Source organism: Thamnophis sirtalis, unplaced genomic scaffold, assembly GCF_051295495.1.
Source record: "Thamnophis sirtalis isolate CommonGarterSnake01/CBP01778 unplaced genomic scaffold, rThaSir2_p1.2 scaffold_13, whole genome shotgun sequence".
NCBI classification, from domain to species: domain Eukaryota; kingdom Metazoa; phylum Chordata; class Lepidosauria; order Squamata; family Natricidae; genus Thamnophis; species Thamnophis sirtalis.
This window is the reverse complement of record NW_028261393.1, coordinates 41,222,389-41,248,383: the sequence shown is the minus strand read 5'-3', so window position 1 is coordinate 41,248,383 and position 25,995 is coordinate 41,222,389.

Below are 25,995 nucleotides of genomic sequence, written 5' to 3'. Positions count from 1 at the left end.
TCTGAAATCCAAAACAAGAACTTAAGACTTTCACAGAAGGTTTGGAATGCGACCTATATGCTTTTAATGTTTGCATATCTATCAATAAGGTAAAGGTTCCTCTCACACAAATGTGCTAGTCTTTCCCAACTCTAGGGGGCAGTGCTCATCTCAGTTTCAAAGCCGAAGAGCCAGCGCTGTCCAAAGATGTCTCTGTGGTCATGTGGCCATCATGACTGAAGGTGCACGAACACTGTTATCTTCCCACCAAAGGTGATTTCTATTTTTCTACTTGCATTTTGATGTGCTTTTGAACTGCTAGGTTGGCAGAAGCTGGGACAATAACGGGAGCTCACTCCTTGACATGGCACTAAGGATTCCAACCACCAAACTGCAGACCTTTCTGATCGACAAGCTCAGCATCTTAGCCACTGAGCCACCATGTCCTTATTGCTATCTATTGCCATCTATTGCTATCTATTGCTATCTATAAGTATAAGTATAATCTTTATTGTCATTGTACTTAAATACAACGAAATTGGTTTTAACCTCACTGGTGCAAAATTATAGCAGAAACGAAAAAAGAAAGAAAAAGGAAAAAAAACTAGCATGTGCATGGAGTGATTGTGGTTGTATTTAAAAGTCTGGCAGCCCAAGGATAGAAACTATCTTTAAACCTATTTGTTCGGCTGGCTATATTTTGATGTCTTCTGCCCGATGGTAGAAGTGCAAAGAGACACTGACCAGCGTGTGAATCATCTCTGAGTATCTTCCTTACTCTGCTAAAGCAGCGAGATCATGTCATTCAATGATGTCAGAGGGCAACCAATGGTTTCTTGTGCCGAATTGATCACTCTCTGTAGGGTCTTCCTGTCCACAGCTGTTAAACCAGCATACCATACTGTAATGCAATATGTGAGGAGACTTTCTATGGTGGACAGATAGAAAGAGGTTATCAGCCATTGTTCCACCTGATTTTTTCTAAGGAAACGAAGTCTCTGTTCGGCTGTGCCAATCATGTTGTTTTTCCAGGTGAGATCTTGACTAATAAGCACCCCCAAGAATTTAAAAGAGGAAACCCTCTCCACACAGCCCCCCTCGATATATCAATAGCAACCCTTAATTTCTTTTTTTTTGAGTATATTATTCATTTATTTTATTATTTTAAACACATAAACACATCAACAAAAACAAACACATAACTTAAAAACAACATAGGAACAATAAGTTCCATCGTATATCATACCGCAGTTCCAAATCGGTTTCTTTGCAGTTAGTGTTTTTCCTACTATACATTTCTATCTTTCATTCATAATCTCCTTATTCGTTATCCATTTTTATGTACATTTCTTTATTTATTTAAATTTAGCTACTTATGACCAAATATTATTTACCTATATTATGCTTTATATTTTTACTGTTATTTATTCTCTTATATACAGATTATAGATATTCATTCACATAATTATTCTTTTTCTTTGCCATTCTTATATTATTATTATTCCATTTGGAAGGTTAAAACCCTTAATTTCTATCTTGCATCTTAAATAATCCCAGGGCTGTATTTTCACTGACCGTATCTTCATTCTGTTGCTGCCTGGCTGAGATCCCTTTTCAGTTCAGAGGCAGCTCAGCTCTCAATCAATGCCGCCCTGCATTCACATTCAGGAAGCAGCCTCCACTTTGCTTCTAAACAAATAATTTCATCATAAGATAATTCTCAGAAAAACCACAATACGTTTTCACAAGATGTTACGGGAGCTGGAGCCATTTGGCTTCTAAATAATGGCTTCTTTGCCAGACAGGTAAATTAAAATTGATTTGCTTCAGACTACTGTGTGGGAGCACACAATGCCGCCTTACAGCATCACTATTGAGCAGTCCTCAACCTTGCTTTTTCAAGGACCCACAACAGATTTAGTCTTTTCCTTTTTTGCGACTGCTGTTGTGGCGGCTGTTTCCCATGGAAGCTGGAACTTTGTGACACTGTTTAAATGTCAGCTTGCAACAAGAAAGTTTCTCTAAAAGCGATCACCCGTTTGCCACCCTTGAGAGATGGTAGGGATTGATCACAATTCCCCAAAAATGCTCCTAACTCCCCCCACAATAAAATGATACTTTTAATTCATTAAGTGACACATGTGCATTTTGCAATATCTCCTTTCCAGAGCATTTGTTTATTTTTAGTATAACCCTAGTCGTTCAAGAAGAAGAATAGAATAACAGCATTGGAAGGGACCTTGGTGGTCTTCTAGACCAGCCTCCTGCTTGAGCAGGAAATCTATACCAGTGATGGTGAACATTTTCAGCACCAAGTGCCCAAAGCGGAACGTGCATGCATATCTGCATGCTGGACTGCGGGAAACCCAAAGACCAGCTGGCCAACACACACATGCCTGGTTTTTGGTCATTTTTCCAGCTGGCTGACACGCTGTTGTCCACACAACTGGGCTTCCCACATTTCGCATGCGCACACCCATCACCTTGTGACCCAGAGCGAAACCACCCGGCAATTAATCATGGCTTGTTAGCATGAATTTCTTCAGTTTGTGTAGGTGAGAGGGTGAGTCTTGGCAGCTGGCCCAGTCTTCTCCCCTGAATGGCAGCTCCAGGCCTCTGAGCTGGTTGGAGCTGACATGCGACCCCCCCACCACAGAGACAGCATCTGGGGAGCTACGAATTATAGTTAGTTAGGAGTTGAAGGACCGCTTTCACCTGGTTCTGTGGGATGTCTGCAGTGGGATCTCGCTACCAGGTGGGGTGCCCTCCAGTCCTTGCTATGACCCCAAGATGCCTCCGACAGGGGATAACCTGCCAGCTGAAAACTGCTAAAAACAGTCCAAGAAATGGCCTGAAAATGGCCCACAAAACAGCCCAAAAATGGTCTGTTTGGGGGCATTTTTGGGCCGTTTTCTGCACTCCAGAGCATGCAAAGATCAGCTGGACAGCATGCATGTGCATGCCAGAAACCAAAAGAGCTGCTGGCGATGGCATGCATGCCCAGAGAGAGGGCTCTGTGTACCACCTCCAGAGCATGTGCCATAGGTTCTCCATCATGGCCCTATACCACCCTGGACAAATGGCTCTTCTTAAAAGCCTCCCATGATGGAGCACCCAAAACTTCCTTAGGCAAGCTGTTAAATTGTTCTAACTGTCAGGAAATTTCTAGTTGTTAGTTCTAGGTTGGATATCTCCTTGATAGGTTTCCATCCATTACTTCTTATCCTGTCCTCAGGAGAAACCAAAAGACTGCTACCCATCTCTGCCTGAAAGTTTACAAAAGGCTAAAATACCCTTGATTCATCTATGGAGGTAGACAAATGTGAACGGATTAATTGGGGAGAAGATAATTTTAATTAGTTAAGTTATGAACTTCTGGGTTAAAACCTCTCATTAATTTTGGGCCCTATATTGGCCTGAAATGAAAATAAGAAGACAACATTACAAATAGTGTTTGCCTTCCACCATTGGACAGTTGCTTTATTAAACTGAAAGGCATCTTACATTTTGGAGGTCTGAAAAGAAAGCCCATAGTAACGTTTTAGAAATATGCACATTTATTTAAACTCAATTGTTTTATCAATAAGCTAAAAGGCTTCTAACTAATCAACTCAGCATTCTTTAATTGGTCAACAGCCTTCATACATTATACTTGTTTGACAAATTAGCCAAGGTTGTAACAGCAATGGGAACTCAAGTAACAATAGGAAAAGTGTTTATTTGCTTAAAGCACCAACCCATTATACTGAGTGCCATTTTTCTTCGACTCTAAAGAAGTCTTGGGTAATCTGGACCAGGCAATCTTGGCCATGATTAGAACCATGATCCAATAGATCTGGAAGGCCCATGATGGGGTAGACTTCTTTAAATAACTCATCCTGATATACTCATTTGAGCCTACATTTTTCTCAGCTTCTTACGAAACGTGGGTGTTTTTCCCCTTCCTTTCTTGTAAAACCATCCTTAAACTCTATCCATTTCCTGGGCACATTTGATCAGAATAGGCTCATTCTGTAGGTATTTCTTGCATTGGCATCCTTCAGTCTCAAAAAACTATGGTGTCGTGCTCTGGAAAGAGGTCAAAGCTGGAGTGTCCTCTCCAGAGCATGAGGCCTGGGTAGATTAATAGGGAGGATAGGCTGTTACCCAAGCAGCAGATCCTCCCTCTCCACGTCGCTGTAATCATCCAATGGAACGGCAGAGCCAATACAATTTGTTACCAGAACATGGTTGTACACAGTCATGAACTGCTTCCATGACTCCGGCTCTGGATTTTGCCTTGAGGTTGACTCCTGAAGCCTTTTCCAGTAGTGGATATAGCCACAAGGCAGTGAAGGTTTGTAATCAGAGTTTCCCTTCTCCTAGAAGATGGCTCTGCCGCTTTATCTGCCCTTGGGGCATAGAGCCCTCTTCCGCCTTCGAAATTGTTTGTCTTCTCCTGTAACTCTGGAAAGGGGCCCTTAGGAGGTGCTCCCAGCCGGGCCAGCTGGACCAAGGTTTTTTAAGGAGGTGTTACTCTTCCCTCCCTCACCCTTTGTCCTGGCTTGTGATAGGCAGAGCCTGGCTTCCCAAATGTTGGGCCCAGGATGGCGGGTTAGATTTTTCTAAGCTGTGAAGCTCATCCCATCATACAAAGAGGAATTTGGCCAGCCTGACTTTCCTAGGTTCTCATATATTCTGCAAGTCTGAATTGGTGCTGTAAATCTGTGCATTTTGATGGACTGCCCTTCCCATCCTTCCCTATTACTAAAAATAACCGTGTTTTATAGCGGCAACATTTACTGCTTCGATACTTACTTTTGAGGGGTAGAGGGGAAAAAATGCTCTGCCCTGGAAATTTATAGCTAACAGTGTGCACAGTTTCCTGTGTCCAAGTGTGTATGCCCTTTTACGCCATTTTCATTAGTCTATTTGTTTTATCTTTGATCGAGAATCCCGTCAGGATATTATTTTTAGAAATCCTCTTATAGCTGTTCCTTGTTGCCACAAAAGGACATTTAAAAACAGCCTGAGCCCACAAATGCTCCCGTGCCAAAGGAAAACAATTTTCAAAGTCTATTGAAAGGGTAGAACGATACTGTAGTTTACTTGCAGCAGAGTTCAAATAATATCTCATGCCATGTTTGGGGATTAATTAAAGTTGCCAAGTTTGAAGACCTCTGGTGTAAAGTATCTTGAGCTTTGAAGAAGACCCTAGTCTCCAATGAACCTGAAGGCAGGACAAGAAGCAACAGATGGAAACTAACCTAGGAGAGAAGCAACCTAGAACTAAAGAGAAATGTCCTGACAGTGAGAACAATCAATCCGTGGAACAACTTGCCTCCAGAAGGAGTGGGCGCTCCATAGCAGTAGACTTAGCAGTAGACTTATATACCGCTTCAAAGGCCTTTCAGGCCTCTCTAAGCGGTTTACAGAGAGTCAGCATATTGCCCCCAACAATCTGGGTCCTCATTTTACCCACCTCGGAAGGATGGAAGGCTGAGTCAACCCTGAGCCGGTGAGATTTGAACCGCTGACCTGCTGATCTAGCAGTAGCCTGCAGTGCTGCTTTTTAACCACTGCGCCACCTTGGCTCTTGCATTTTGCTCCATCCCTGGAGGCTTTTAAGAAGAGATTGTACAGCCATTTTTCCAGAATGATGTAGTGTCTCCTTCTTAGGTAAAGGCTTGGACCTCCAACATCCCTTCTAGCTCTATTATTCTGCTCTGTTATTCTGTTATTCTTTCTATGATCATGTGAATCCATCCCATCAAGCCCAAAGAAAGTCCAGAAAGTAGGAGCACGGAGAGTGGAGAGGAGGTGGGAGCGGTGCAGGCCGACCTCATGGCTCAGGAGGAGAGTGCCCCGCTCCTCTTCACAAAGCACACCTGGGGACTGAGACTTAAGGAGACGCCATTAGAAGCGGCGCTTGTCGGAAATAAGCACTGACTTCATGGAGTTTTGTGTGCCGTTGCCGATGTCTGGAATTCGCTGGAATCCTTGCCTTGTTTCTAGCTTGTTCCTTCACTTCATTGGACTCCTTGCCTTGAAGCCATCGTGCTAATGCATTTTGCTGGACTGCCCACAGGCAGAGATTGCTGGAGGTGTGTGTGAGCACTTTGCTCCAGGACTTGTCATAAATGTGGGAGCCTTTGGGGGGAAAGTTGGGGCATCAAAGGGGAGTTCAAACTATCAGCTGGTTGTGTTGCCTCCATGCCTTGCCCCAGCTCATCACACATTTTGGTTTATTCCAGTGGTGGATTCCTAACCGGTTTACTACCGGTTTGCTGAGAGAGGGTGTTTTGCGCACACTTCGCTTGTGTGCGTATCCATTGCACGTTGCTGCGCATGCACAGTTTACTGAAAACTGTTCTGTGCATGCGCAGAAACATGCCAGCGATGGGAGAAGATACCAGGGAACTGGTTCAGGGGCGTGGCAGGCCTGGGTCACTGCTGGTTCCAGCGACCAGGCTGCCAAGCCACTACCAGTTCGGCTGAAACGGTCCAAACCGGTAGGAATCCACCACTGGTTTATGCCATTCTTTAAGTAGATGCTACATTTCCAAATATGTAGCTATCTCCTGGCAGCTTTTTTCTACTTTCAGCTGCTGTATATAGTACCTTCCATTAAAAAGGGGGGGGGGAATCCTAGCTCTCCCAAAAGGTACATTAATACAGCAATGTCATGTAAAATAAAAGATTATTGAAACAACCCTTGAAGAGAACAAGGACTTCCGTTCAGCAACTGCTCATAAAACATATATTGAATGCTGCTACTTACTTCTGCCACCTGCTAGCTGACTGCTCCATCTCTGCCACCTCCCATTTCTCAACTTGGCTGTGTCCCAAGATTGTGCACTCAGTATTTGGCAGCGAAATGGCTGGTTTTCAGCAACCTGATCTTAGTGCTTGGTTTTGATGTGCTTCGTCAGTTTTAAGAATGGCAAAATAACCGGCTGCACCTGTAAAGCCTCAAACCTTCCAAAACAAAATGAAAAACTGCACCATCAAATCGTTCTGTAACCTCCTGATAGAAAACTGTGGACTTCGACCCACAATTGCCTACTGTTCTAATGTGTAATGTGCCTGTAGGAGGTTTCCTGAAGAAAGCTCCATCAATTTCTGGGATTCCAGAATAATTGGGGAAGCTGTAATTTCGAGGGCAGATGTTGTCTAAGTATAAGAGGAAGAGGAAGAGGAAGAGAACATGGAAAGAGATGGTTTGGATACTTATATTTCAGTTCTCTACTATTTTCTGCTTTTTCTGCTAAGATACACAGAGAGATGAAAGTGTTCTGACTGAGGCTTCCCAAGAGCATGAAGCCAACTCCTTCTCCCGACAAAAAACTTTTTTATTGATTTACTGTGAATTCTGATCATTCACATCCAGCAAAGTCTTTCAAGGAAGGATTTACAGTCACAGACCTTATCTGGCTTGGAGAGCTGCCTGGCCGATATCTGCAAAACTTGGCAAGGAATCTCAGAAAATCACAAACCAATTAATCGATCGAATTATCTCCTGCAAACTCCACTCCCCTTTGGCTCTTCTTTTATTTCCTCTGGGAGAGGCCATTCATTGTCCACCTGTGGCCTTACTCCCAAGTTGACCCCTGTTTGTCTGCCTCACTGTCTCTGAAGGTAGCTGATAACTGTCAGATGGCCCTAGCCCCATCTCTGCCTCTGACACAGAGCCCTCATCAGAGCCTTCCCCAGACTCCAGGACTGGACCATGTTCCTCCCCAACCTCCTCACTGTCCGAATCTGCTGCCAGCTTTGCTGGAGGGCCACAACAGAAAGTATTCTTAGGGGATCAAAAGTGACCATCTGCTTACTCCATATCTCTACATCAAGAGAAAGCAGATCAGTTTCGTCCACGTGTTAAGCTCCTTCAATCTTTTACCAATATACATTCAAGAATGATGGAACCAAAATCTTGAGGAATGCTTATCTATCCCTGCCCTATAACATATCCTCCTTTTTTCTTGAGTTCTTTTTGTTGTTCCCATGAAGTCACCAAGCTTAGAGCTTGTAGTTTAAATGGACAGACTTATCTAAAAAGAATTTACAGACAATATAATCACCAATGTTTGGAAGTCCATTGGAAAAAATACCCTATGCAGCTCTAGCAATTTCCACCTTTGATCAAAGTCAACACTATTGACATTTACTTGACCTATCTTTTTGGGCACAATCATGGCTCAGCAGGGAAGGAAGTTGTCCTTTCAAGGTAAATGTAGGAGATTATCAGGCTGAGCACATGGGACAGATTAAGCATGCCACCAGTCTCGAGTCCTTCACACCCACAAGAGATCTTAATCCAGCCCACCTTGAATTCTGTTGATTCTTACCTATCACCAATTTGCTTTGATCATTAGTAGCTCAGATTCTTTCAGAGAGCATTAATATGCTTTCCTGTGCTTGACAGTATGCTTGATGTCAACAGGTAAGGATGGGAACAAACAACAGTGTTAGTAAGACCCTGTTTAGCAAGGAAAAGTGAGCCGAGGTGGCACAGTGGTTAGAGTGCTGTACTGCAGGCTACTTCAACTGCAGTTTGGGAGTTCAAATCTTACCAGCCTCAAGGTTGACTCAGCCTTCCATTCTTCTGAGATGAGTAAAATGAGGACCCAGATTGTTGGGGGCCATAGGCTGACTCTATAAACCACTTAAAGAGGCCTGTAAAAACACTATGAAGTGGTATATAAGTCTAAGTGCTATTGCTATTGCTATGTATTGGTTGTCTATGCACTTGACAAGTATCCAAAGATACCATGAGTATCCAAGTATTCAGGAGAACCTATAGTTTATTTTTGGAAAAGAAATGAAATGAATCTTGAGGTATCAGCTGCAGTGGCATTCATGGTTTGACCCTAATAAATGCCAGCCTCTTATGAAAACTTTGTTTTTCCCTCAAATAGGAACAACTCCCCCATAAAAATGCCCACCGTGGCATCTAATTAGATGTGAATTGAGCAACTCATAACCAACCTTAAAACCTAATTGGATATTATTATAATTCTGCATGTCTTCTGCCTGAATTTTCCAATTGGGTATAGTCAAATTAGCATGTTAATTATTATGGGAAAATGTAAAGGGTTATGTTGTATGTAAAGATTGCTTAGACTATTAAGAAGCTATATTTGCACCATCCTTTTTGAAGCATCATTAGAGTTAGTGGGCACCCCCAGTGTGCCCAGCGCATTGCTGTGCTACAGATGTATGGGCATTAAAAAGAGAACTCAAAGCATGTTCACAGCGCAACAAGTCTCCTTTTGATGTCCATCTGTCTAACCTCGGAGGTCCCTGAAGCCACATGCATTTTTTTGTACATGAATGCAGCAGCCCCTATTTCAATTTTTGGATTTTACATTATCTCATTAAAATAAGTTTATACCTCTCTTCATCTCATGATGGAAATTGGCTGATCCAAAAATAAGTACATGACTTTCATTCTTTGATAATTATCTGCTGTACTTACAACAATCCCTTCTGCAGGGATAAATAAATTGACATAGGTAGTTAAATATACAATGTCTGTCTATCATCTATCTATCATCATCCATTTATTTATCATCCCTCTACCTACCTACCTACCTACCTACCTACCTACCTACCTACCTCTATCTATCTATCTATCTATCTATCATCTGTCTATAATCTCTCTCTCTCTCTCTCTCTCTCTCTCTCTCTCTCTCTCTCTCTCTCTCTCCCTCCCTCCCTCCCTCCCTCCCTCTCTCTCTCTCTCTCTCTCTCTCTCTCTCTTTCTGTCTATCACCTGTGTCTGCCTGCCCACCTGCCTGCCTGCTGGTCTATCTATTCAGTGGTGGAATTCAATTTTTTTTACCACCTGTTCTGTGGGCATGGCTTGGCTTGGCGGGCATGGCTTGGCTTGATGGGTCTGGCAGCAGAAGGATCCTGCAAAATCCTCATTCCCTCCCCACTCCTGGGGGAAGGATGCAGTAGCTACTACCTAAGTTACTCCAGGGCAAGGTTACTGCAAAATCCCCATTTCCTCCCCACCCCGCTAACCTGCTTTCCAGTTCTGTTCTGTGCAGGGCAACAAAAAAAGACCCAGCCAATGGGATTCTGATCACCTGGAACTCAGGAGGCAGAGAATAGATGGGGGCAGGGCCAGTAAGATGGTATTTTCTGGTTCTCCAAACTACTCAAAATTTCCACTACCAGTTCACCAGAACTGGTCAGAACTAGCTGAATACCACCTCTGAATCTGTTTACCAACCTGTCTATAATTTATCTATCTCTATCTATCATCTATCTATTTATAGTTCAGGTCTATACTTGAGTTTAGCAATTTAGGCTGTCATTTCAAGGCAAGATGGGTGGCAAATAAATCTAATGAATAAATAAATCCAATCCAACCCCTTACTTCAGAAATCCAAGCAGAGGCATTTCAAGAAGATTCCTATTAAATGTAAAGAAATTGTTGAAACACATCCTTGTAAAAGAAATCCACAGTCTGTGAGCAGAAGTGGTTTCACTGCTGAACTGATCTTACTATTAGGAAATTATTTATAACATTCAACCAGAATCTACTTTCCTATGTGAAAATCACTATAGGGTGAAAAGATATTGGAATAAGTTCATGCCTTGCACTTTTGGCCTACTACCCTTCAAATCATTGGAAAATATCACCATACGAACACGAACTGTGAATGCACAATCAAAATGATATTATTCAACTTGCTGAGATGTTCTACTAGATACTACAATTGTGTTCTTGAACAAGTCACATAACCCCAAAAGCATAGCCAATAATGCCTCTTCCATCGCTTGTTTAGGCAATACCATTGTCTACAGAACAAGGGTGGGTTCTGGCAGAGACTACAGCTGGGTTGTTCAGGGATGCCCCCGCATGCGCGCTTGATGTGCACTGCATGCACATGCACAGTACAATTAAAATTGTTCTGCACATGCGCAGAAGCAAAAAACAAGGTGGCGGCACCAATGGCATCACCACAAGAACCAGTTCGGAGTTTGGCAGGCCTGGGTCACTGTCGGTTCCAGCAACCCAGGCCGCTAAGCTACTACCTTTTCAGCCAAACGAGCCTGAACCGGTAGGAACCCACCACAAGAAAATAAATGAAATGCATTAATTTTAGGGGCATTAATTGTAACACAAAAGGGTGGAAGTGGCCTCAAACCTCTCCTAAATATCTTCTGGGTCTTCATTTCCTTGCACCTCCTACTGTCTTTCGACTAGACATTCTGGAGATGTCATTGTAATTCCCTACCTTCTAGATGATCCTACTCTTAATATATTCACCCATCCTGGTTTGTGAGAGAGATAGGGCTTCAAAGCCCTATTGTGCTTCTGGTGAGTAATATGATAAAAATAAAATACGTTCAGAGTGAAAAAGAGGGATGAACTAGAGACACCATGTAGCCATGAGCAGACTAAATCCAACTCTTCTTCAGTGGCATTGACCTTTATCTAAGTCAAAGGAGATGCTGGCCATTCGTTGAGAAGGGTTTTTTGTGTGAATTGGTTGTAGCAATAAATCAGTTTAATTCAACCTTCATGTCTGGATCTGATCTTTCTCACCTGGCATTAATCTTCTCAACTCACAGTCAACACCTGCTTAGATAAGGGTCAATGGCACTCAAGGAAGATTGGACGTATTTGTTCATAGCAACATGGTGAATCTAGGCTGCTCTCTCTTTTTCCCTGCCCCCAGGTTCTGTCACTTCTTCTCCTGTGAGGCGTATTAGTCCTTTCTCACTTTTGGAAATAAATTGATCTCACAGGGAATAAACAAAATTAAACTTTTTTTTAAAGGTGCAATTATAGAAAACCTCATTTTATCTCTAATTATCAAAAAGCAGATAATTAGTGCTGAAAAGGATAGATTATAGGGTTATTCCAATCCAGGGATCCAGCAATTGCCAAAACAAGGGCTCAACAGAATATATTAAAATAAGCATAAGGATTCCAGAAGACCATAAGGTAGCACTTATGCAACAAGATAAATCTTATTTTAGCTCAGAATCCCTCAAAGTTTGGTGGGGAAAAATTTTGAATTTCACCACTGCTCCCAAGGTTGTAGGTGCTGCAACACTGGAGATTTTGAAGAAGAGATTTGGACAGCCATTTGCTCAGAATAGTATAGGGTCCCCTCCTTCAGCAGGGGGCTGGACTAGAAGATCTCCGGTCCCTTCTAACCCTATTATTCTATGTTCTAATTAGAAACTCCAGCCCCAAAAGTAAACACCTCAACAACAGTTTTCAGGTAATAAGCTGAAGACTTAGGGAGAAAAGGAAAAATGTAAAGAAGAAATAGTTGAGATAAGCAGATAAGAAAACATAGCATTAACACAGAAATAGAAACACGGAGATAAAAATGTATAAATTAAATAAGAATAGAGATAGAATAAACTTACAATAATAGGAAGATAGTAGCGTAAGATAGAAGTTTAATTTTGTACGATAAAAGAGTTTTGTGTCGGGAAAATAAATTGTCTTTCTGCCTGTGTTCTGTACTATATTAAACACAAACCCTAACACTTCCCATCATTAATATATTCTCCTGCTGTCACTTTTATACTATTAAACAATGAGATTGATTGCATTGCAGTTGTTGTACCTTCCATTTCTCCTCCCGCATGCAACATGGTGAGCTAATTCTTTGAAGAGTATCTGTCCCTACTGCTAAATAAAGTGCCATCAGTTTCTTGCTAAAAATATTAACATTTTAAAAGTGTAATGATTTTTTTTTTAAAAAAAATTTGCCTGAACCTATTAAAAATCAAGTTTGGAGAAATATCCTTTTTTTTCTCCTTTTTTTCATAATATAAGAATTCGAGCTTGCAAGAGACGATCTAACAAGCAGTAGATTTCGGTATTCCCTGTAACACTCTGAAAGCAAAAAGGTTTTTTTTTTAAGAAGCAGCAAAGAAGGAGTATTGATGCCTTTGGTGTGGGAGAAGACCCTGGAGAACACCAAGAAAACAAATCAAATCGATCGCTGAACAAATCAAACCAGATTTCTAAGTCAAGGCACAAATGGACAGACTCAAATTATTCAACTTTGGAGAAACATCATGTGAAGACTCATCTCTCCAGAGAAAGCTGGAAAGATGGGGAAAGTGAAAGACAACCTAGAACTATGCTGCCTATGGTCTGACCTAAGCATAGTACACAGAATCATCTGCTACAATGTCCTACCTGTCAATGATTTCTTCAGCTTCAACCGCAATAATACACAGGCAAACAATCGATACAAACTCAAGGTAAACCGCTCCAAACTCGATTGCAGAAAATACAACTTCAGCAACAGAGTGGTCACCGTCTGGACTGCTCTACCCGACTCCTTTGTTACATCCTCAAACCCCCACAGCTTCTACCTTAAACTGTCTCCCGTGGACCTCGCCCCATTCCTAAGAAGTTTGTAAAGGGGGCATGCATAAGCGCACCAGTGTGCCTACCATCCCTGTCCTACTGTCCCCATTTATTTGTACTCATTTCTTTTGTTCAAGACCATGTTTATACTTATACCTGTTATCTTGTACCTGTTTGGCAAACTAAATAACTAACAAAATAAATAAATAAATGAGAAGAGACCAGCAGCAAGACCTGAAAGACCAGGTCAGAGATAGATTAAAACTCCCTTCTGACAACCATGTAATATCTTAATTAGGGATTAGAGTCCGGGTGACTGAATGGAGCTGAGCATTTACTGGCCGGTTGCCCTTCCTGGCAACCCACAAAGTTCACAGCAGATGTTTTTCCCCTTTGTACCCTAAGAGAGAAACATCTTCTGCCATCTAGGATTGAACTCTCAACCTTCTGAGTGGGAAGCGAGCATCTTCACCACTATGCCACCATGCCATTCAAGGTCAGAGATAAAGGATCATGGAGGAAATCTCCGTGGTCCCTCGGAGTAGAAAACAACTTGATAAACATCATCATCAATCAGATTTAAGAGTGGGAAATAAGTTCTGCATTTGTTCCTGAGATCCGGAAATGACTACTTACGTAAATTGAATTTCAGTAAATACATGCAAGTATAGCAATTAGTCAGTATCACACCAGCAACTATGGAGTAACTGATCAATATTTTCCTCCATGATATGAAGCTATAGAAAAAGATGTTGACTTCAACACCTACCATATATATGAACTTGAACTCCCAGAATTCCTCAGCCAGATTAGTCATTTCTAACAATACTGGGAGTTGAAGCCCACATATCTGGAATGTCTTCAGGCTGATAAAGTTTGCCATAGACTCTGGCTCTTTATTGCCCCAACACTTTAAGTAAAGAGCCAGTCTAGTAGTATCACCTGGGGATGGCAGTAAGGAGATACAGAAAACTCTTTGTTATCTTTAAAGTTGTAAGAGAAGAGCAGCCAGAGCTGAGTGGTAGAGTTAAGTATGCCATTACCTTAGAGACCTTACATTCTCACAAATCGTCCAAGTCTAACCCCTCTTGAATTCCGTGGACCCTTCTCTGGTGCCAATTGAGTGTTGAACTTTGGTTGACTTGACTCTTGTGTATAGGCTTGAATAAATCTGTGCTGCAACTTAATGGATGGTCCTGACCCTGGACACCTGACCAAAGGTCATGAGGCTTTATCTATTGTGACCCACCAGTGGCCAAAATAGCTGGCAGCAGATTCAGACAGTGAGGAGGTTGGGGAAGAACATGGGCCAGTCCTGGAGTCTGGGGAAGGCTCTGATGAGGGCTCCGTGTTGGATGCAGAGAGGGGGCCAGAGCTGTATGCCGGTTATCAGCTGCCTTCAGAGTCAGACATCAGTGAGGCAGATGAACAGCTGGAGCCTGTTCCCAGTGTGCGCATGCGCAGAGTTGCCAGACGAAGGGAACAGCTAAAGAACAAGGATCAACTTGGGAGTAAGGCCACGGGTGGACAATGAATGGCCCCTCCCAGAGGAAATAAAAGAAGAGGGAAAGGGGAGTGGAGTTTGCAGGAGATAATTAGATCGATTAATTGGTTCATGACTCTCCAAGACTCCTTGCCAAGTTTTGCAGATATCAACCTGTCAGCTCTCCAACCCAGATAAGGTCTGTGACTGTAAATCCTCCCTTGAATGACTTTGCTGGATGTGAATGAGCAGAATTCACACTCAATTAATAAAAGGGTTTTTTGTTGGGACAAGGAGTTTGTTTCATGCTCTTGGGAAGCCTCAGTCAGAACATCATCCAAGATAGGTCTGTTACCAAAAAAGCTTGTCTCTCTCCAGGGTTTTGTCTTATATGCCTTCCAAAACAAGATTCACCTTCAAGATTGAATTCTATTTGTAAACTTTCAAGAAAGTGCATACCATCCGCATAAAAACCTGATAAAATATTGAAGGGGTCAGTGCAAGTTTTATTTTTGCATCTGTGATCCTTCCTTCCACTTGGAAATCCTAGAGCAGACTAGTCAATGTGTAGCTCCTCAGATATTAAGTCAACAGTAGCAACCACAACTAACACAGACAATAGGGGGTGGCATTGGGAGCCATAATTCAGTCCTTTCCTAGGGAAACATTGGCCACCCAGATTTGGGGGTGAATAATTACAAATGACCACTAGAGAGCAGCAAAGAATATAACCAAAATGGGAATAGCAATTAAAAATGGTGGTAAGTTTCTGGAGGAAACTTACAGGATGCACAATGTAGTTAGTTCTATAGTGGAGAGGAAGAGAATGTTTCCCTAGAGAGATTTATTGTTGAATGACTTTTCCTGCAAATCTTGCTGTCAGTTTATTGATGTTCACAATACTAACAATATCCCTTTCAAGTTCAATTTTGTCAGACTACTTTCTCCTGCCTGCCTTGCTGTTTCCAGGCATAGCAGGAAGCAAATGGCCTAGAAATAGAGATATTTACCACTAGCATGGCTAAAAGCAGGGCCCCTCTTGCTCCACCAATGGTTGAAAGCTGGGTCTTTGGAGCAGCACATTTCTCAGTCTTTCCATGTCCTCCTCAATCCTAAAAGAACACAGAATGTAAAATAATACAGTTGGAAGGAACCCTGGAGGTCTTCTAGTCCAACTCCCTGCAGGAGACCCTATACCATTTCAGACAAATGAAATGTCTCTTCCTAAGTCTCCAGTGATGGAGAACTCACAACTTCTGAAGGCAAGCTGTTCCAATGATGAATTGGTCTCCCTGTTAGGAAATCTCTCCTTAGTTTTACCTTGCTTCTCTTCTTGGTTAGTTTCCAGGGGTGACATTCAACAGGTTCTGGAGAACAAGTAGCAGAAATTTTGGGTAGTTTGGAGAACCTGCAAATACCACCTCTGGCTGGCCCCAGAGTGGGGAAGTAATGGAGATTTTACAGTGGGGAGGGAATGGGGATTTGGCAGTATCCTTCCCCTGGAGTGGGGAAGGAATGGAGATTTTGCAGTATCCTTCGCCTGGAGTGGGGAGGGAATGGGGATTTTGCAGTATCCTTTCTCCTGGAGTGGGGAGGGAATGGAGATTTTGCAGTATCCTTCCCCTGGAGTGGAGAGGGAATGGGGCTTTTGCAGTATCCTTCCCCTGGAGTGGGGAGGGAATGGGGATTTTGCAGTGTCCTTCCCCTGGAGTGGGGAAGTAATGGAGATTTTGCAGTATCCTTTCTCCTGGAGTGGGGAGGGAATGGGGATTTTACAGTATCCTTCCCCTGGAGTGGGGAAGGAATGGATATTTTGCAATATCCTTCCCCTGGAGTGGGGAGGGAATGGGGATTTTGCAGTGTCCTTCCCCTGGAGTGGGGAAGGAATGGAGATTTTGCAGTATCCTTTCTCCTGGAGAGGGGAGGGAATGGAGATTTTGCAGTATCCTTCCCCTGGAGTGGGGAGGGAATGGAGATTTTAGCAATAGCAATAGCAGTTAGACTTATATACCCCTTCATAGGGCATTCAGCCCTCTCTAAGCGGTTTACAGAGTCAGCATATTGCCCCCAACAATCCAGGTCCTCATTTTACCCACCTCGGAAGGATGTAAGGCTGAGTCAACTCTGAGCCGGTGAGATTTGAACAGCCGAACTGCCGAAGTAGCAGTCAGCTGAAGTAGCCTGCAGTACTACGTACACTCTAACCACTGCGCCACAGTGGTTAGGGATTTTGCAGTATCCTTCCCCTGGAGTGGGAAGGGAATGGAGATTTTGCAGTATCCTTCCCCTGGAGTGGGGAGGAATGGAAATTTTACAATATCCTTCCCCTGGAGTGGGGAGGGAATGGGGATTTTGCAGTATCCTTGCCCTGCCACACCCACCAAGCCATGCCCACAGAACCAGTAGTAAAAAAATGAATTTCATCATTGTTAATTTCCAACCATTGTTTTTTGTCTTGCCCTCTGGTACTTTGGAAAATAATTTGACTGCCTCATTTTTGTAGGAGCCCCTCAAATGTTGGGACACTGCTACCATATTTCCACTAGTCCTTCTTTTCATTAGACAAGACATATCCAATTCCTGTAACCATTCTGTAAGGTCCTGCCTCTACTCCCCAATCCAGAAAGTAAGAAATCTTGAGACAGCAGCATTTCAAGAGGATCCTTTTATTGAAAAGATATGATTGCAAGACAAAAGCAAAGCAGGATCTCAGTTTGGTTAATTGGTTAATTTGGTAAATTGGTTAGAAACCCCTCCTCTCAATTTGATGTTGAATGAGACAATCCACAGGTGCGAAGATGTTGTGGAAACAGTCATCCTGAGAAAGTGATAAGGATTCGTTCCTATGCCTTTCTTCAACAAGGCTTCCAAACTGAAAGAAAACAGATGGTCCTCTCCCCCTTGTACATCCCCCAAGGTAAATCAAAGCACAGGGCAGAATAGGTGACAGGGTAAAAGTTATAAACTAGGGAATTACAGGATACATAGGAAAACAGGATGAGAGCAATAAGTGAGTAAAAGGATGTGGTGTCCACCTCTCCACTTGAATGGCAGTTTCACAATAGGGATCTGACACATTCTTTGTATGTTTTATTTACTTATTTATTTATTTGATTTGTCAATCATTTACAAGATAATAGATATAAGAATAAACATGAGCATGAATTAAATGGGTACGAATAAGTGGGGACAGTAGGACAGGGATGGTAGGCATGATGGTGCGCTTATGCACGCCCCTTGCAGACCTCTTAGGAATGGGGTGAGGTCAATAGTAGACAATTTAAGATTAAAGTTTTGGGGAAATGAAGCAGTAATGGTATCCTCTTATCTTCACTACCAGTTCAGTAATGGGAGCACCCGCGCCCGCTCGCTTTGCTTGCATACAGCACGTCTGGGTATGCACAGAAGGTCCATGATGACATCTGGGTGAGTGGGCAGAGCCTCATGCTGCTGCCACTACCGGATCGCCCAAACTGGTGTGACTACCACCTCTGAGTTGAAGATGTAACCACAGAGTCAGGTAGAGCATTCCAGGCATTGACCACTCTGTTGCTGAAGTCGTATTTTCTGCAATCAAGTTTGGAGTGCTTTACCTTCAGTTTGTATCTGTTGTGTGCTCTTGTATGATTGCGGTTTTAAGCTGAAGTAATCATTGACCGGTAGGGCATTGTAGCGGATAATTTTGTTTACTACGCTTAAGTCCAACTGTTGGCAGCGTAGTTCTAGGTTGTCCAAGCCCAAAATTTCAAGCCTGGTGGTCTAGGCTCCAGCCCCTCCCCCCACAATCATCTTTGTTGGTCTTCTTTTGAGAGTAGAGTCTCAACATCTTTTTCCAGATCCTCAACATCTTTTTTTTATATTGTAGTGATCAGAGCTGGATGCAATATTCCAAGTATGGCCAGACTAAGTAGTACTAATACTTGACATGATCTTGATTCTAGATCAAGATGAAAAAGGTTGATCTAGACATCAGCATGGTTGGGTACTAGTCAGACATTTTGCCAGCTTGAGTCCATGCATGTGGGGACATTCTGTAATTTTATTTCCATAGCGAAAACCGGTGAGATGGGCTGCCTTGAGACAGAACAGCTGATGCAGTCTGTGTCCAACATTTTAGCCATTAGATTAAGCTTGGCACTTTCAAATGGGAAAAAAGCTATGAGTGTGGAGTTTTTTATTTTACACACTCAGAGTTCCCAAGTGGGAAAATGGATCTAAATTATTTGACTAAAGTTGATACCTAGAAAGTCAGGGATGCCCAAATCAGTGGCAAACCAGTTCTGATTTGACAGCTAATGGTAAAAATATGCAATCTGAACTCAACAAGGTTGACAATGGGAGAGTCAATCTATGTTCCATCAGATTTCTGAATCGCCTTCAAATCTTTCCAAAGCAATTTGGAGGCACCTTATTCAATCTGACGCTGTAACTTAATTTAGAGATTCGATTGGAGGACTGAACTCAATTCGGAAACCATCAAATCTCATTTGGAACAAAGCTGGGAATTGAGACTTCACACAGCCCTCCTGTTCTCTGGCTCGTACTCTTTTACAGCAAATGCTTTTCAAAGATGTGTATTTAAAATATACATCTCCAGCCCAGCACCATCCCAAAACTTATTTCTCTTTAGAAATGTGGCTCTTTCCTTTTTATCCTACACAATGCCCAGATGTGTTTGACATCTAGCTGAAGGGTACAACAAGAAACACCCCACCAAAAGACAGCAATTAAAGAGGGATTGAGAAACGTTTGCATGGCCAAAAAAGGCTCTCTGAAAGATGCCATCAATCAAAGTCCCTTATTATCTCTGAATGTGACATCAAATCCATGTACAGTATAATACATTTTCTTGTCAGTCAGACACCTGAAGGTATGTGTCATGTACCTAATTACTCTGCTGAAGGGGAAAGAGTGTCTCAGACTTGAATAGCTAGCTGGGGGGAGAAGCTGAGCAAATAACTTCATTGCTTACACCAGCACAGTTGTGAACAAGAGTGTCTGAAACAATCTAAGGGCGCGTTTCTCTTAGCTCATCACTGGAAGGTCAATGCATCTGCTTGTTTCCTTCCGCGTGCTCAAAGAGGGAGGGCTCCTAGCCCCCAAAACCATTACAATTATGCCGTAAATGGAAGAAGGAAAGTGGATTAAATACACTATGAGCCAGGGAGTGCATTTCATGATGCTTTTAGTAACGCACAACCTTGAACACCAAGTACAAAGTGGGGCACATTCAACCTCTTCTACCAAGGCAGAAGACACTTCATCTCACCCATATGAAGTGGCATCTGCACACGAAAGACCAGAGCTTAAGAACATAGGATAAAAAGATTGGAAGAGACCTTGGAAGTTCTTACAGATTAACTGAGTTGGAAGGGACCTTATAGGTCATCTAGTCCAACCTCTCCCCCCCCACACACACTCAAGCAGGAGACCCTACACCATTTCTGACAAATAGCAGTTCAATTTCTTCTTCAAAGTCTCAAGTGATGAAGCTCCCACAACTTCTGAATGCAACTTTTGTTCCATGGGTTGATCACTCTCACTGTCAGAAAAATTCTCCTTATTTCTAGGTTGAATCTCTCCTTGATCAGCTTCTATCCAGTATTCTTTATCTGGCCTTCAGGTGCTTTGGAAACAGCTTGATCTTCTCCTCTCTGTGGCAGCCCCTCAAATATTGGAATACTGCTATCTGTCTCCCCTGGTCTTCTCTTCACTAGACTAGACATGTCCAGTTCCTGTAACCATTCTTCATATGTTTTAGTCTCCAGTCCCCTAATAATCTGGGTTACTATTTTCTGCACTTTTTCTAGAGTCTCAATATCTTTTTATAGTGTGGTGACCAAAACTGGATGCAGTACTCTCGGTGTGGCCTTACTAGGACTTTATAGAGTGGTATTAGTACCTCCCTTGATCTTGATTGTATCCCTCTGTTAATGCAATTTAGGATTGTGTTGATTTTTTCTAGTCCAACCCCTGTTTAAGCAGGAGATCCTCTATCTAGTCTTCTAGTCCAACCCCTGTTCAAGCAGGAGACCCTCTATCATTCTGGACTAATGTCTATCCAATCTCTTCTTTGAAGACCTCCCATGATGGAGCATCCATAACCTCTAGAGACAAGCTATTCCATTGATTAATGGTTCTCACTGACAGAAAACTTTCTCCTTAGTTCTAGATTGGATCTCTCTTTGACAAGCCTCCATCCCTTATTTCTTGTCCTGCCCACAGATGCTTTGGAGAATAGGTTGACCTTCTCTTCTCTGTAACTGCCCTATTGTGTAGTGGGCTTCAGTAGGCAAGAACCAGACCAACATAGCTACAACAGCATTTTTGACTCAAAAAAATGTAACTAAGAAGCTACAGGCAAATGCCTGTGATTTATACTCTAGGCCCAAAGGGCCTTAACCAATCATGGAAATAGAAAAAGCCCACCCAAATATAAATGTTCTAAAATTCCCCCCCCCCCAAAAAAAAAACACCAGTTGGGTCATCTAAAGATTCATTGAAAGGTTAGTTTCACTTTAGCACAGTTAACATTTAGAGTCATCTAAAGGTTAGTTTCACTTTAGCCCAGTTAACACGACTATATACATTTAATACATAACATACCCCTCAAAGGACTGAAATACTGCCTATCACCCCTACCCTCCCTTCTCTGCTATCTCTCTGTCAGAGTCCATCAAGTACTGGAAGACAGCTATCATGTCACCCCTAGTTCTTCTCTTCTGTAGGCTAGTCATGCCCAGTTCCTGCAGCCATTCATTGTATGTTTTAGTCTCTAGTCGCCTAATCACCTTCTAATCTTTTAACCCACTTACCCGGAGACTGGAAATCCCTCTCCCTTTGCATGCCAAATAGAAAGCCATTTTATGGCATTGTAGGATATACAAGCAACACACAATGTAAGACTGCAAGTGAAATAGGACAACAGCACACATTTTCCACATCATCTGTGTAGGTGGTAGTTTTTAGCTCACTGAACTGTTGGAGGATAATATTGTATTGTTTTTAATTGCTATTATTGTTACTGTTTGTTGCCGTTGTTTGCCATCCAGCATTACAATTGCAAGATGGATGGCTATATAAATTGGTATCATAAATAAACATAATAAAAAATAAATGTTACAACAACCAGCTCATTGCAGCAAGTTGTAGATTAATTTGTTTGCTTGGGACACAGCATTATTTATTTTACTTAACTCTAAAAGGCTCGGTTATAAAGGCAGATTTTTCTTCACTCTTGCAATGCAATAAGGAAAAGCAACAACCTGTTCCTTTCATTTGGATCCAGTTGGTTTAGAGCAATCAATAAGCAAATCATTTTGGTATTAAAGATTCAATGGGAAGGAAGCTTCATTCAATCCTATGCGTTCGTAATAACTTCTGGGAAGAAATCATATTAAGTATGAAAATGGCTATAATGTTTTCAGATGTCCTTATTCTTTTTTAACTACATACATACTCTAGGAAAATTAATGAGTTCTTCATGCCTTTTTTATTGCTAAGCTAGTCCGTTAACACTAGAAAAAGAAATTTATGGCTCCAGTTACTAATGGACTCAAGACCTGATGTTACTAGTGACTCATGAACAAGTTGCCTGTAGACATAAATTATTTATGTACAGCTACAATGAAAAATGGTCATTCTTTCTTGGCATTTTTTGAGAGAGAAGGAGCGGAGAGAAGGAGAGAGAGAACAATGGAGGGGGGAAAGAGAGAGAGAGGAAGAGAAGGGGAGACAAGGAGAGAGAGGAGGAGAGAGAAAAGGAGAAAAGGAGAGAAGAGGGGATAAGGAGAGAGAAGGAGGGAAGGGAAGAGAGAGAGAGAAGGAGAGAGAGAGAAGGAGGGAAGGAAGAAAGAGAGAAGGGGAGAGAAGAGGAGAGAAGGAGAGAGAGGAGGAGGGAGGGAGGGGAGAAAGAGAGAGAGAAAGAGAGAGAGAGAGTACAGTAAAAAACAGATCGTTGATTTTGTCAACAGGAATAGGTTGCCCTGCAAGGAATTTTAATCTAACTAATTTAACACTGTTTCTAATCATTGTCTGCCTACAAAATTCAGTAGATTAAGTAACCAATATGCAATTAAGTTAACTTTCCCTTCTCTTTTCTGACTGGAGCTACTGTACGGTGTGAGTCAGTGGTGGGATTCAATTTTTTTTTACTACTGGTTCTGTAGGCTTGGTGGGCATGATGTGGCTTGGTGGGGGTGGTTTGTTGGGCGTGGCAGGGGAAGGATACTGCCAAATCCCCATTTTCTCCCAATCAGCTGGGACTCGGGAAGCAGAGAATAGATGGGGGCAGGGCCAGTCAGAGATGGTATTTACCGGTTCTCCAAACTACTCAAAAATTCTACTTCCAGTTCTCCAGAACCGGTCAGAACAGGCTGAATCGTACCTCTGGTGTGAGTCTTCCCTTCTCTGTCTGCCATTGTGCAGTATTTCATAGCACGATGAGGCTGGAAGGGACCCAAGAGGTCTTCTAGTCCAACTCCCTTTTCAAGACAGGACAGGAGCCCTGGATCACAATTGTTCTGTCTCTCACCTGTTTTGGGGTGTGAACTGTGATAGAAAGAGGGAGAACAATAGGCAACTAATCCTGATGAAAGTCCAGGCGATTATTTGAAATTTAAGAAACACGGATACTAATTTGCATCCAAGTCCAATGATAACTGGCCCTTTCCAAAGGTGAGCCTTTTGGCAGAAGACAATGAATATGGGCCCCTCTTGTTGATTTCTTTGCATGGTTTATATAAATGCTGAGCTCACAAGATGAAGATTCATTTCCTGAGCTTCAGGCCCATTAAAGTAACCTAAGCAATAGAGGCAGTCATCTCAATGCTAAATTCACCAATTGCCTATAGTTTGGGAAGAAAAGGAGGAGAAGCACATTTACAGGGGTTTGGCACACCTGTTCACATCTCCTTTCCTTTCAAAGCAAGCATCCTTGGTTGCTTCTAAGAAATGAAAATAGAGTGGAAAAGAAAACCCCTTTTAAAAAAATGATGATGATGATGATGATGATGATGATGATGATGATGATGATGATGATGATGATGATTGTTTTTAATCCAAAATTCAGGCTTCCTACCATTGAGGAATGGAAGACAATGCTGGCAGTTTTCCCAGCCATCTTGTAGTGTCAAATCTCTTTCTCTTCGTGCTGTAGCATTAACTGTTAAAAAAAGGGAAGCGGGGTTAAACAGACCACCTACATTAAGATTGTACAGCACTCTCTCAATAGGGAGGAGGAATACAACATCACCTATCACTGTGATGGTGAAGCTATGGCACGTGTGCCGCAGGTGGCATGCGGAGCCCTCTCTGCAAGCATGCAAGCCTTCACCCAGCTCAGCTCCATTGTGGATGTGCATGTGCCTCCCGCTGGCCAGCTGATTTTCGGGTCCCTGCCATGCATGTGTGGGAAGGTCTCACATGCATGCAGACGTCAGTTCCAGTAACGTCCACCTGCACCCCGTTTTTGGTCCCAGGAGGCTTCAGGGAGGCCTGCTAGACCCAAAATGGGGTGCGGGGATGTGGCAGTCCCACGGGTGGGTTCCTGCTAACATTACTACCGGTTCGGCACGCAAAAAATTAGGTGCACATTTGCACCTAAAAAGGTCTGTGCATGCACACAACATTAGAAAAAGGGGGGAGTACATTTTTTAAATGAAGATTGTTCTGCGCATGTTTAGATCAGAAAATCAAGATGGTGGCACCAAGGATAGAACTGGTTCAGGCGCGTGTCCGGCCGAGTTACTACCTACTCGGCTGAACCGGGCTGAACTGGTAGGAATTCTCCTCTGGGTGGGCCCCCCTGCATCCTGTTTTTGGTCCCAGGTGGTTTCAGGGAGGCCTGGTAGGCCCAAAATGGGCACATGCATGGGGGGGCATGCACACATGCTCAGGGGGGTGGAACACATTGCATTATGGGTGTGGGCATGCACTGGCAATTTCGGCACGCGAGGAGAAAAAGATTAGCTATCACTGACCTATCTCCTATTTGCAACACAGTCCTTTCAGCAGGCTCCATACCCATTGGCACTATTCAGGTGACCCTGAGGTCACAGTTAAACCTCCAAGTGGCCTGAACAACTCTCAGAAAGAGCACTAATAACCAGATGACTGCAAGGAATGTAAATCCTTCCCTCGGCCACCATTCAGACAAAACTGAGGAAGCTTCTTGGATGGGAAGCGAAATGTCTTCGAGGAAAAACAAACTTTTGAAAAAGCACCTTTGGCACAACCTTGACCTAGATGACTAAGAATCCCCCATCGACATTTTTTTTTAAAAAAAAGAAAATAAAAACTGGTGAACAATGAGGCAGAAGGCCTCCATTCTGCCAGTCATTTTCAGAAAGGTCAGCCTATAGTTGATGCCCATCACTTAGTATTAGAAGGAGATAGGAAGGAAATGTTTGCCAACCAACTCACCCATTCCAAGTTAGTTTGCAATGTTTTGTTCTTCTCACTTTGCAACCTTGGAGGACAGAAAATGAAGGCTGCCCCTGTAGAAAAACCTCTCTTTAATTTATTCATAGGGAACAAGGACACGCTTGGCCATCCGAGAACGTTTTTACCAATGCGGCTGCCTTAATCAAGAGCATCTGAACATATTCACTGACATCACACCATTGCTTCACATTTGTTTGTGTTCCTGCATGTAATTTTCACCACCACCAGCCCATGGAAAGCAAACGAACCAAGCAGAAATCGAGTTACATGCATTTCAAGAGCCATACTGATTGTGGACCCCAATTTCGTAATAGCTTTTACTTTCAAGCCCTATTTAAGTAAACTCTGATAATTGCCCTGTGCCAAAAAGATTTAGAGATGCTACACTGTGGTTCTCTCTAGCTAATATGAGTGTTACAGTTCTTCTGTCTCCTCAATTAGCTTTCAAGAATCTAAAAAAAGGTACGGCATGGAAAAATCGGTGGTTTATGCTAGAAGTTACCAGTGTTTCCCTGAAAACAAGACCCAGTCTTAGATATTTTTCCCCACCAAAAAAGGTAACGGGTCTTATTTTGGGGGGGATGTCTAATTACTGACTCACCTCGCAGCAGCAGCACCGACAGCCCTGCCCAGCAGGAGCCCACTACCTGCCCACTTTTTATGTGGTTACTCCAGAGGTGGTTTTCAGCAGGTTCTGACCAGTTCTGGAGAACCAATAACGGAAATTTTGAGTAGGTCAGAGAACCGGTAAATA